This window comes from Elaeis guineensis, chromosome 1 (genome assembly GCF_000442705.2).
Source record: "Elaeis guineensis isolate ETL-2024a chromosome 1, EG11, whole genome shotgun sequence".
NCBI lineage: Eukaryota > Viridiplantae > Streptophyta > Magnoliopsida > Arecales > Arecaceae > Elaeis > Elaeis guineensis.
Window position 1 is genome coordinate 5,116,496 of NC_025993.2, and position 10,881 is coordinate 5,127,376.

General features: G+C 32.8%; 1 non-coding gene and 1 pseudogene across 1 annotated transcript; one reads left to right on the forward strand and one right to left on the reverse strand.

Annotated features, from left to right (window-relative positions):
• Nucleotides 1-461: 461 nt before the first annotated feature.
• LOC140854880 (amino acid permease 4-like) lies at nt 462-8,640 on the reverse strand (annotated as a pseudogene).
• On the forward strand, nt 2,841-2,946 carry LOC140855105 (U6 spliceosomal RNA). Its single transcript, XR_012138137.1, has one exon. It is a non-coding gene; the product is annotated as a U6 spliceosomal RNA (small nuclear RNA).
• Nucleotides 8,641-10,881: the final 2,241 nt, after the last annotated feature.

The following is a 10,881-nucleotide window of genomic DNA, read 5'->3' on the forward strand; positions in this document are numbered from 1 at the left end:
CAAGGGCGGCCTTCCCCCGATTGGAGGCCGTACCGCGATCGGTGGTGACCGTCGGTGCCGGAAAATCAGAGAAAAGAAAGGAGGACAGGGGTTTTCTTTTTCCAACAAAATCCGGCGACACCCGTCGCCGGCAATCGTGCCACAGGCACGAGAAAGAAGGGAGAGAAGAGAGGAAGAGGAAGGAGGCCTTACCACAGCCTCCGATGACCCCTACCGGCGTGAAATCGCGGCGAGCACAGGTCGAGGGGCCGCGGCTTCAATCGAGAAAAATCAAGAAAAACTCCGGCGATCGTCGGTGACTGATGGATCTACACTTAGAGGAGAGGAGGGGGTTCTTATAGAGCTCATCCTAGGGGTTTTTAATGGCCTAGGACTCCGATTCTTTGATCGGAATGAAAGAGATCTTCTTTCCGTTCGTCTTCCTTCCCTTTTCTTTTTTTTTTTTTAATGGGCTTAGTGGGCTATTGGCCGGGCCGGGTTATCACAATCTTCATTGTCTTGTTCTCAGGTGGGGGTGATTTCAGAGTATCCTTCATAAGAGCATAAGTAAGCATAGAGAAACAAAATACTAGGAGAGAATAAATATATGCATAACTAGTGCTATAGAATTCAGTTGTACTCACAATTCAATTCCGCAACGTTGATTGTTTTTCTTAGTGGTTAATTATAAACAGGGAATAAAATTCTCATTTTCAGTGTGTGTTAAGAGGGAGTTTATATAGGAAATACCTTTAATTTTGCATATTGGTGTTCTATCATTTTAATAATTATACCCAAAGAAATTGGTGAAGAATATTCACAGGCTGACAAAGTATGTCTGTAGGTTGACAGTGATCCATATGGTAATAGTCACTAGTGTAACCCAGAATTGCAGTACCTGGGTTTTCTATAAGAAGCATAGAATAAGAGTATGCCATAACTATATTTCCAAGATTGTAATGAGTTCCATGTCCTGGTGTTGCAGAGACACCATTGATCCGAACCTTAACTCCCAAATGGTACCTCTGATTGAGCCATGAGAAGCAAGCTTTGCTATGCACAGAATAATCCAATAAACGAGTATGCAAATGACATTATGAGATGAACGCCGAAATTAGGGTAATCTTCCCCAAGTTTGGGAATTGGGATAACACAATTTCGACCAAGCCAAATATGACATATATAATGTTCCTGATGCATGGCAACTTGCATCATGCCCCTTGGAATGGGAGCAGTTCGGACGCACGACAGCACTGTCTTGTTCAGTCATAGTCGATGCCGATGAATTAGATAAGCAAAAAGCTTGGAATAACGTAAGAAAAATCTAATGTAACATAGATAGATATAAGGATAATGGAAACATCTCCATAAATAGCTTACATATAACAAAGATTATAAAGTTCTCAGAATGATCTATGAGATAATCCCCATTGCTGAGTTATTCATAAGAATGGTTGAAAGTTGAAGTAAGGGAGCAAACTTTCAACAAAAGAATGAGATAAGTTTGGTTAAAATTCAGAGAATGCAAGAATAATGTCCAGTAAATTAATAAAACTACTAGAGACAATATATAGTAAGCTAAAAGTTAGGCCTTGATGAATGAAATGACTCACACTATGCTCGTTGCAGAATTATTGTGCATGCTATCATGGTTCCACAAAGCAATACATACTGTGCAAGACCACATATAAATACATCTCTGGGCCCTAAACAGCAGAGTTTAATAAAATTAGATGGTAGGAGACAAACCAATGGAACAGTAACTAAATGTTTGGTGATACCATATAGAGGATGCATTATACGATCAATTACCGAGGCATGATCGAATGACATCCATGTATGAGTTCCTCCTTCCATGGATTGGATCAGGAGTTCGATAGCAGTCGCAAAGTAGAATGGCACTGTAGTAAGTCACATAGGCACAAGCAATGAGAGTAGGGGGCCAATGACCCATCCCAGTTGTGCTACACTCCATGGCAACTGCCAGTACACCTGTTCCTATGACAGCAGTAATTGCATGTGATGTTGCTGTCCACACAGTTCCTGAATGACTTCTTGGGAGATTAGTGAAGGAAAAAGGCTATGATGTGAGAGTGTCATGTGAGACCCCATGTTTTCAGAAACATACCAAAGTATTCAGTTGTTTTCACTCAAAGATGGTTCATTTCTTGTTGGATAAGAAACTTTGAAATATTAACATTTGTATTTCTGATGTTACTTTCAAATATGCTTCAGAAAAGCTTTGATAGAATTACGAAGCTTGGAGATATTTGATCTTTTCAACCCAAAAATAAAAAATAAAAAACTAACCCTAATCTGTGCATTTGATTGATTCATTCTGCATCATTAACAAGTTAGGTCCAGATGTGCATCAAGCTTCCTACTCAAAAGAAACAAGGAAGTATATCAAGCTAAGCAACTGAAGGATTAATCTTTTGCATATCGATCTCTACCATTGCATAGTGATCCAAATAGACCTTTAACAAGTATTAACAATTTGATTATTTCTCCTCTTATTAACAACTCCTGCCCAAATAAGACCAAATCAGACTCCAAAAACTTGGGTAATGCACAAAGTAACTTTAATCTGTTAGGTGGCATTGTTGGATTGCATCATGTGGCCTGTGCCTGGTCCACTTCAAGAGAGCAATCCAAGCTCAACAGCAATTACATGGTCTGTGAGGAAATGCTAAAAGTAGAAAGGATTAAAAGCATGATTTTAGCCTATTGGTGTCACACCAGCCACTAACTACTAATGCCTTCCTAATTCATGTGTCACCAGACTTTGATAGAGAAATCATATATTACTTTTAGAGTTAAAGAAACCAAGTGACAAGCTAAAGATATGCACAATAAAGTACACTTTAGTTTCCTCAGAGAATCCGATAAAATTAGAACGATATGAGAAGATTAGCATGGCCGTATGCAAGGATGATACGCACAAATCGAGAAAAAGTATATTTTAATTAACAGCTTATTAGATTTTAAAGGAGGTCCTAGTTTAGAACTCATTTAGAAGCTAATTATTCGTTAAGTACTAATTTAGAATCAATTTAAAAGATAATTATTAAAAAAAATTAATTCCATAAGGGTCTATTTGGTTAGAGATAATCTGACATGGAAAAATAAATTCTATGTCAGATTATCATGTTTGGTATAAAAATAGAAGAAAGAGATGGTAAAAAAATTTAGTGGACTCCATATCTATTTTTCAGAGAGAGGAGATAAAACAAATGTCATGGAGTATTGGTGTTTGGTAAATTTTTGAGTGATAGTAATCCATTTTTGATAAATATATCTTAATAAAGCTACATATGTAATTATTGAATTTATTCTAATATCTGCCCAAATTCATTAAGTAAAGAACTTTGGCAAAAAAATTAAAATGGAGATGGCATTATATAAAGAGCTATGTGATTATAGTCATTATATAAAAATTAATTAAAGATATCATAATATTAAAAAATTATTTTATATTGAAAGACATATTTATAATTTTATATAGGATTACCTTCAACCAAACGTAGTAATTTTTTTCAGTATCATTTTGTAAAATAATTTTTCTACTAATCAAATATAGTAAAAATTATTCTTTTTATAATCATTTTTTTAGATAAATAATTTTTATGAATTTTCAGATTACTTCGTAATTTGACACACCCCAACCAAATAGATCCTAGGTGTATTGCAACCCAATTTTTGCAAAATCAATGATACATTATAACCTCTTACCAGAAAAGTGATGCGTTGCAACCATCTCATAATACCCCTAAATTTCCATCTTTCTCTCTCTCTCTCTCCTCTCCTCTCATAAAATGAAAGAAAGTATTAATAAGAAATTTATAAATTGCAGTCAAGACATACCTTATATTTAATGCATAGGATTATCATGGAAATTTTTCTTTTAGTATCCGAGTGTAGCATAACTAGATAGGATATTTGGAAAATAATATGATTATCATCTATTACCTTCTATTAAATCAGGTGAATGTCTTCTCTTTTTTTTTTTTTTTTTTGGATAGCAATGTTGATTGCATAACAATAAAAAAAGGATTCCATGATGAATTGTCGTATGTGGTAAGAAGATGCATGGAATCTCTTAATCTTTTTCTTTTATTTTTTTGAGAATTAGAATTTTTCCTCCCACTATCATTGGATCAAAATTTTTTTATTATTTTAATCTCCAAAGCTGATATAAGACATCTTAAATTAATTTCCTTCCCATGAATCGAGATTATGAGAGGAATTGGAATCACCCATCTATCATTTTGATAAAACTCTACTTTTTCAATTTTATAATATTTTCATTTTCTGAAAAATTGTAAAAATGAAGCCATTGAGCAGATGAAGACCATATTTGAGTAATTCAAGAATTGGAATGCAATCGAATACAAGTAGGTGGTATATTTTGATTATATTTCTAAATATCTAAAATATTATATCCAGCTATGAGATTAGTAGTGCCTCCATGTTTTCATGACAGCTCTAGAAATATTATATCCAATCCTTATACATAGAGATCAGCATAATTTTGAAAAAATAATATAATTGCCAAATGCACATTAATACTATAGAACTAATGCAATAACATAAAGGCTCCTTACAATATTTTTTAAAATTTTTTATACTAAGGGTGATATGTGGAAAAGCAATACAAGAAAAACCATCAATCATATATATTTTATTAGCATATTAATTAACTTTATAAATTGTTAGAAAAAATATATAAATTGCATCATGTACCTTGTACCTTTGTATTGGTAAAGCCTCTACTCGCTACATGTGTACAAAGTATATTTATTATGTATGTATGAAAAAATAAATAGTATTTAAGTATATACTTTAAAAGAATAAATAGTATTTAATAAATATTAAATATTATTTAGAAATATATTTATGTCATATTTATATATGATATATCTTTGAAATATCTGTCACCAATATACATGATATATCTATCACATGTACATAAAAATGGCAAATAGTATTTAAGTATATGCTTTTGAAGAAAAAATACTATCTAATAAATATTAAATACTATTTTGAAATGTATTTATGTCACATTTATACTTGGTATACCGTTGAATCATTTATATATGGTATTACATTCAATATGTGAATATTAATTTATAATGTGAGATAAAGTGATCTCTTCCTTATTCTAAGATTTTGAGAGGAAAAAAAAAATCTAAAATTAGATAAAATTTTTGGATATTTAGAGCTCTAAAAAAAGTTAGATATCAACTTTGATTAGGGCTCTTAAAATATAGAAAATTTTTTGGGGCACTTGACAAACATTATAAGACATGCATGAAATAGAGAATTAGAGACTAGGGATACTTTTAACTTAAAAGTAGCTACCCATTTGAGTTTCAAGTAGAAATAGTTATCCATTTAAAATATAAGTTAAAAGTAACTATCCATTTTGATTGAAATGATCTTTATACTCTTGAATCCTTATATCTTTAAAATACTATAGTATTATATTATCATAGTGCAGTATTCTTTTACAATAAGATAGTATTACATTATATTAGTGTAGTATTACTTTATAATAATATAATATTATTTTATTATATTATACTAGTATAGTATCTCTTTACAATATGATAATATTATATTATATTAGTACAGTATTCTTTTATAATAATATAATATTACTTTATTATATTATATTAGTGTAGTATTTTTTTACAATAAGATAGTATTATATTATTATAGTATAGTATTCCTTTATTGTAGTATTACTTTATAATAGTACAATGTTGCTTTATAATAGTATCGTATAATTTTATAATAGTATCGTATTAGTTTATAATAGTGTAATGTTGCTTTATAACTGCAAGGACAACTGGATCATTTTATCCTCATTTGGGTAGTTGCTTTTAAGTTATGTTTAAAATGGATAGCTGCTTTTATTTGAAACTCAAATAGGTAGCTACTTTTAAGTTTAAGCTCAAGTAGGTAGTTTTCACTAATTTACTCAAAAAAAACATTTTAAATTTTAGTAAATCGTTAGAGATTTAAAACTCTTAAATATATATAAGATTTACTAAAATCCAAAGGCATAGAGTCTCCGTTCACCATATATACACATGGTATATTTGCCACATATATATAAAAATAACAAATAGTATTAAATATATACTTTAGAAGGAAAAATAGTATTTAATAAATATTATATTTTATTTAAAAATATATTTATGCCATATTTATACATATCCATGCATTGTGAAGATTTTATGCTAGTTTGTTTAATTAATTTAAGGGAACAAAGTGAAAACCTTTCTTCTCCCTTTTTGTCCTCTTTATTTTGGGTTCAAAAATAAATCTATAATCCCTTTTTTTTTAATGCAAAACTCTTAGGAGAAAAAAAAATTGAAGTAAAAAACCCACATTACCATACCAATATCTGTTCAGCTAATTTTATTTTAATATTCTAAAAAGCTTTAAATTCTTAATACTTGTTGCTGCAAGACTTCGGACTGAGATAGAGTAACTAAGGTCAGCACTTGTTCGAGATGGAGCTCGATGGTCGGTGGTGATCCGAGAATAATTGGATGCTCCTAAATCCTACAAAAAAGTCTGGTCATCGAAAATTCTTCGATAGAGAACCCTCCAGTGCTTAAGTTAGTCAAAGCTTTGAAAATAAAAAAAAAATAGCAAGAGAGTACTTTTCTGATTTGAAAAAGCTTATCAAAGAGTCCTCTATATTTTTTTTTATACGATAAGGAGAAATATATTATTTTAATAATCGATAACCATCTTAGAGAATCATGATCTACGATGTTATTATGGGTAGTGGATGATTAATGGTATTAACTCGCATGTCATGTTTTACCATGATCATCGTGAGTTCCGTCGTAACCATCCGAAATTTATGGTAGCTGGCACCGATCTATGTTCTCCTTATAATGGCTCAACATCTCTTAGACTTTAAGAATCGTTGGCATAGATCCGACCAAGAAGGTCGGTACCAATTTGATGAGATTTTCGGTTGGTGGCCGAAGATGATGTCTGAAGATGGTGATCGGGAATGAAAGTCGAGATGGTATGATCTCGTAATAGTATTAATATCTGATAATTCTATATCAGATATTAAAATGAAAGTAAGACTTCCGTTTAGAAGCTGTTTTGGTATAATAAATTAAGAGGAAGGGGACGTAGTACTACCGCACCAGGCCACGCTAAAAGCCGTCAGGAAAAACCATGGGTGTGGATGGCGAGAATGGTTTCGGTCATAGTGGTGACTGGCTGCCTGAAGGTGGAGGAAGAAGACTTCAAATAAAAGGCTTTAAAGTCTCAAAAGAGAAGGGGAGAAGATTTTTTATTTTTCAATTCCAAAAATATTTATTTATTTAATATCACTAATCTACCTAGATGTCCACCTATAGCTGGGCTTGGCTGTCTAATGATTTTCTCCCAAAAATGGTTGTAGCTAGCAGCACCCAATGGAAAAAGAAAAAAATCTGATCGGTTCCATTCAAGATTTGAAACTATGAGCTATTATATATTATAATGATTATAATAACAGATATTATAATATCCCTTATTTACCTAAAAAATAATTTTTCAAATTTTTACCAATAAAATTATTGCTAAACCAAAGGCCATTACAAGAGTATTGTAATGAAAATAACAACTCATAATAAAAAAATACTGTGCTATTATATTCTTCATTTTTTTATTATATAATAATATTATTTTTGCACCATTTAATCATTTTTTTAGATAATTTTCAGATAAAAATTTCAAAAATATATTAGTATATTTTAAAAGGCACTGATTTATTATCTTGAATTAGTATGTTATAATGTTTGACTATTTTTTCATGTTATCTATCATAATTATATAATGTGAAGTGGTTGAATCTGTTATAGCAATCAAACTATAACATAATTATCTAAAATCATAGCTCATTTGTTTGTTAGGTCCTGTTTTTGAGGATGGTACAAATTCGAATCTTATTAATCATACATTATCATCATGATACTTATTTAAAAAAATTATTTACTAGAAAATGCTACCTTGATACTTTGAATATGGCCATGGCTGTATAATTATGTTACCTCAAATATATTTATATTTATATTTCTATTTATTTCTTTATTTTATTATTATAGTTAAAATAAAGTTGTTTCAAATAAATTAGAGTGAAGTGACTAATAATATTACGAAAACATTTTTTTGTCATAAAGATTCCATCAACAAAGCAAAAGGCCAGCATCTCACTTCCTCTTTTTTTTTTTTGGTACATACAGGAAATCACACTAGTCTAGTATAAGAGCAGTCTATAAAATCAGAGTACAAAAGATCATGTAGGACCTGCGAGCATGTCTTGTTTTGTCTTCAGGCCCAATCTCCAGAGTGTTCCACCACATAAGATGTGACCTAATCTACCATGCTGTTTGTCTTCTAGTAAATATGTGGGACTGATACCACAACTAAAAGATGAAGAGCAATTCAGATATCACATAGCAGTGGATGGGCCTCCAACTGCTTCGTGTTGCCTTGAATCCATCCAATGATGATGGCAGAATCTTCATCGATGAAAATTCTCTCTGTCTGCAGCTTCTGCCTGGCATAGATAATATCCGCCAAGGTGGCATGAAGCTCAGCTCCTGGGAGTGAAGGCTCAAAAAGATAAAAGCCCTCTATCATCAGCAATCTGATATTCAGACTTCGGATGATAAAGCCTGCACCATCTCTATCAATTATAAAAATTAAAGAAAAAATTACATAGTGGCTCCCCATTCACCTCTACCATGCCTCTATCGAAAATGTCATCTACTGGTGATCCCCGTCGAGTAGCTCCCCACATCATTATCACGAGAACAAAGCCCCATGAATTGAAATTTTTGTAGCCAAAGAAGAATCCTTTCAACCAGAAATCCCCAAGCCTTACAAAACATCATGTTTCTACCCCTCTAACCTCAAGGGACCAACTCACACTACCATAACTCGCACAAAATCCCATATACTTCAAAAAAAACCCAATCGGAACCTAGGAAACCCCTCTAATCTCTCTCAAGTGCTTTCTACCAAAAAAAAAAAAGTCTCTCAAGTGCTTTCATTTCCCACAAATGATCGAAAAAGATAATGAAATGAAAAAAAAAGAAGTGAAAAGAGAAAAAATGATCATCTACGTAGGAAAAGGCCTTATCCTTAGGGCCCATTCTTTTGAGGGTAAAAAATTTATCTAAAAATTTATATTTTTTTGGATAAATATTTTTCAGACAATATTTAGATAAAAAAATAATTTATTCATATTTTTTTATGTATTAAAAAATAGCTCAAAAATCTATTACCCACGTTCTTTTGCATTACTAGTTTTCTAGTTAAGTTGCTACAATCTATTCATATTTTTCATAATATCTTTTATTATATAAATATTATTATATATAATAATATAATATGATATATTACATGATATTATAATATTAAATTAAATTAAATTAAATTATATTATATTATAGGTAAATTAATTTTCTATCTAAATGTTGCCTAGAAAATACTTATCCAGAAAAATATATATTCCTATTTTTTACCCTCAAAAAAATGGGCCCTAAATTTTTTCCATCTTTCCTTAGTTTTCGTTGATTTTTTTTATGTTTTCTTCTATTTTTTCTCCTATTTTTTCTATCCTCAAGAGTCCCAATCAAGTGGGAGGCTTGGAGAGGTCAAATAGGGAAGCCAAGACGATGGTTGGGGTTTTGTGTTGGTTTTTCTTATGTTTTCCCCATTTGTCTTTTCTTTTTTCCATCCTCAAGAGTCCCAACCAAGTGGGAGGCTTGGAGCGACCGAATAGGGAAGCTAAGATGAAGACGATGGCTAGGGTTTTGTGTTGGTTTTTTTTCTTTTTTTCTTTTTATTTCTTTCTCTTTTTTTGAGATCTATGGGAAGGAAAGCACTTGAGGGAGATTGGAGGGGAAGATCGATGCCAGTGACGATGGAAAATGATGGGGAGGAAGACAACGACAAAGACTGCGGGAGGTGATGGTGATGAGAGCAGAGAAGATGTCAGCATCTCTTGTTCTCAAGGATCCGTGGGAAGAAAAGAAAGCACTTGAGAGAGATTGGAGCAGGAAGCTCGATGCTGATGATGACGGGGAGGAAGATGACGTGAAGACCAATGGGAAGTGGCAGCGAAGAGAACGAGAGAAGGTGGGCATCTGCGAAAGAAAAAAAATCTATCGGAGAAAAAAAAATCATCGAGAAAGTTCAAAGCTCGACACGTGGTGCGCTAAGAGAGCCCCGAACTCCCCTTTCATCAATAGATTTTTTTATAAAATATTATTTTTTAATATTTAATTCTAAAAATTTCTCCAACCAAACACTATTTTCGGATATACTGTACTACATGCCATGTTGGTTGAAATCATAGGTTGAGATTTCAAGTTCACATTGGCCAATATCATGGGTTCAACCCATGATTTTAATCGACTTAGGTGGCCACCTAAAATTGCAGGTTCCACTTATGATTTCAGTGAAATAATATGTTGAATCTGCAATTTCAATGAAATTGCATGTGGAGCATGGTTTCCCTCCATCGCGATCCCCTCTTGCTTCCTTGTTTTTGATTGCCGTACTCATCTTCTCTGACCTTTTCCTCTCGATTCCCACCCTCGGACCCCCCTGCTCCTTGTCCTTAGGCCCCATGCCTCCTGAGCATCCGACCATCCTCTTCTCTGATCTTTTTCCCTTGATTCCCACCCTTGGAGCCCCCTACTCCCTGTACTTGAGCCCCCTGCCTCTTGAGCATCCGACCACCATCCGGACCCCATCCGACCACCACTTACCTGTCCGGATCCCATCTAGTCCCGATCCAACCCTCATCTGGTCCGAACCAGCCGGTCCCGATCCGGCCCCCATATGGTCCCTAGTCAGCCAATCCTGATCCAG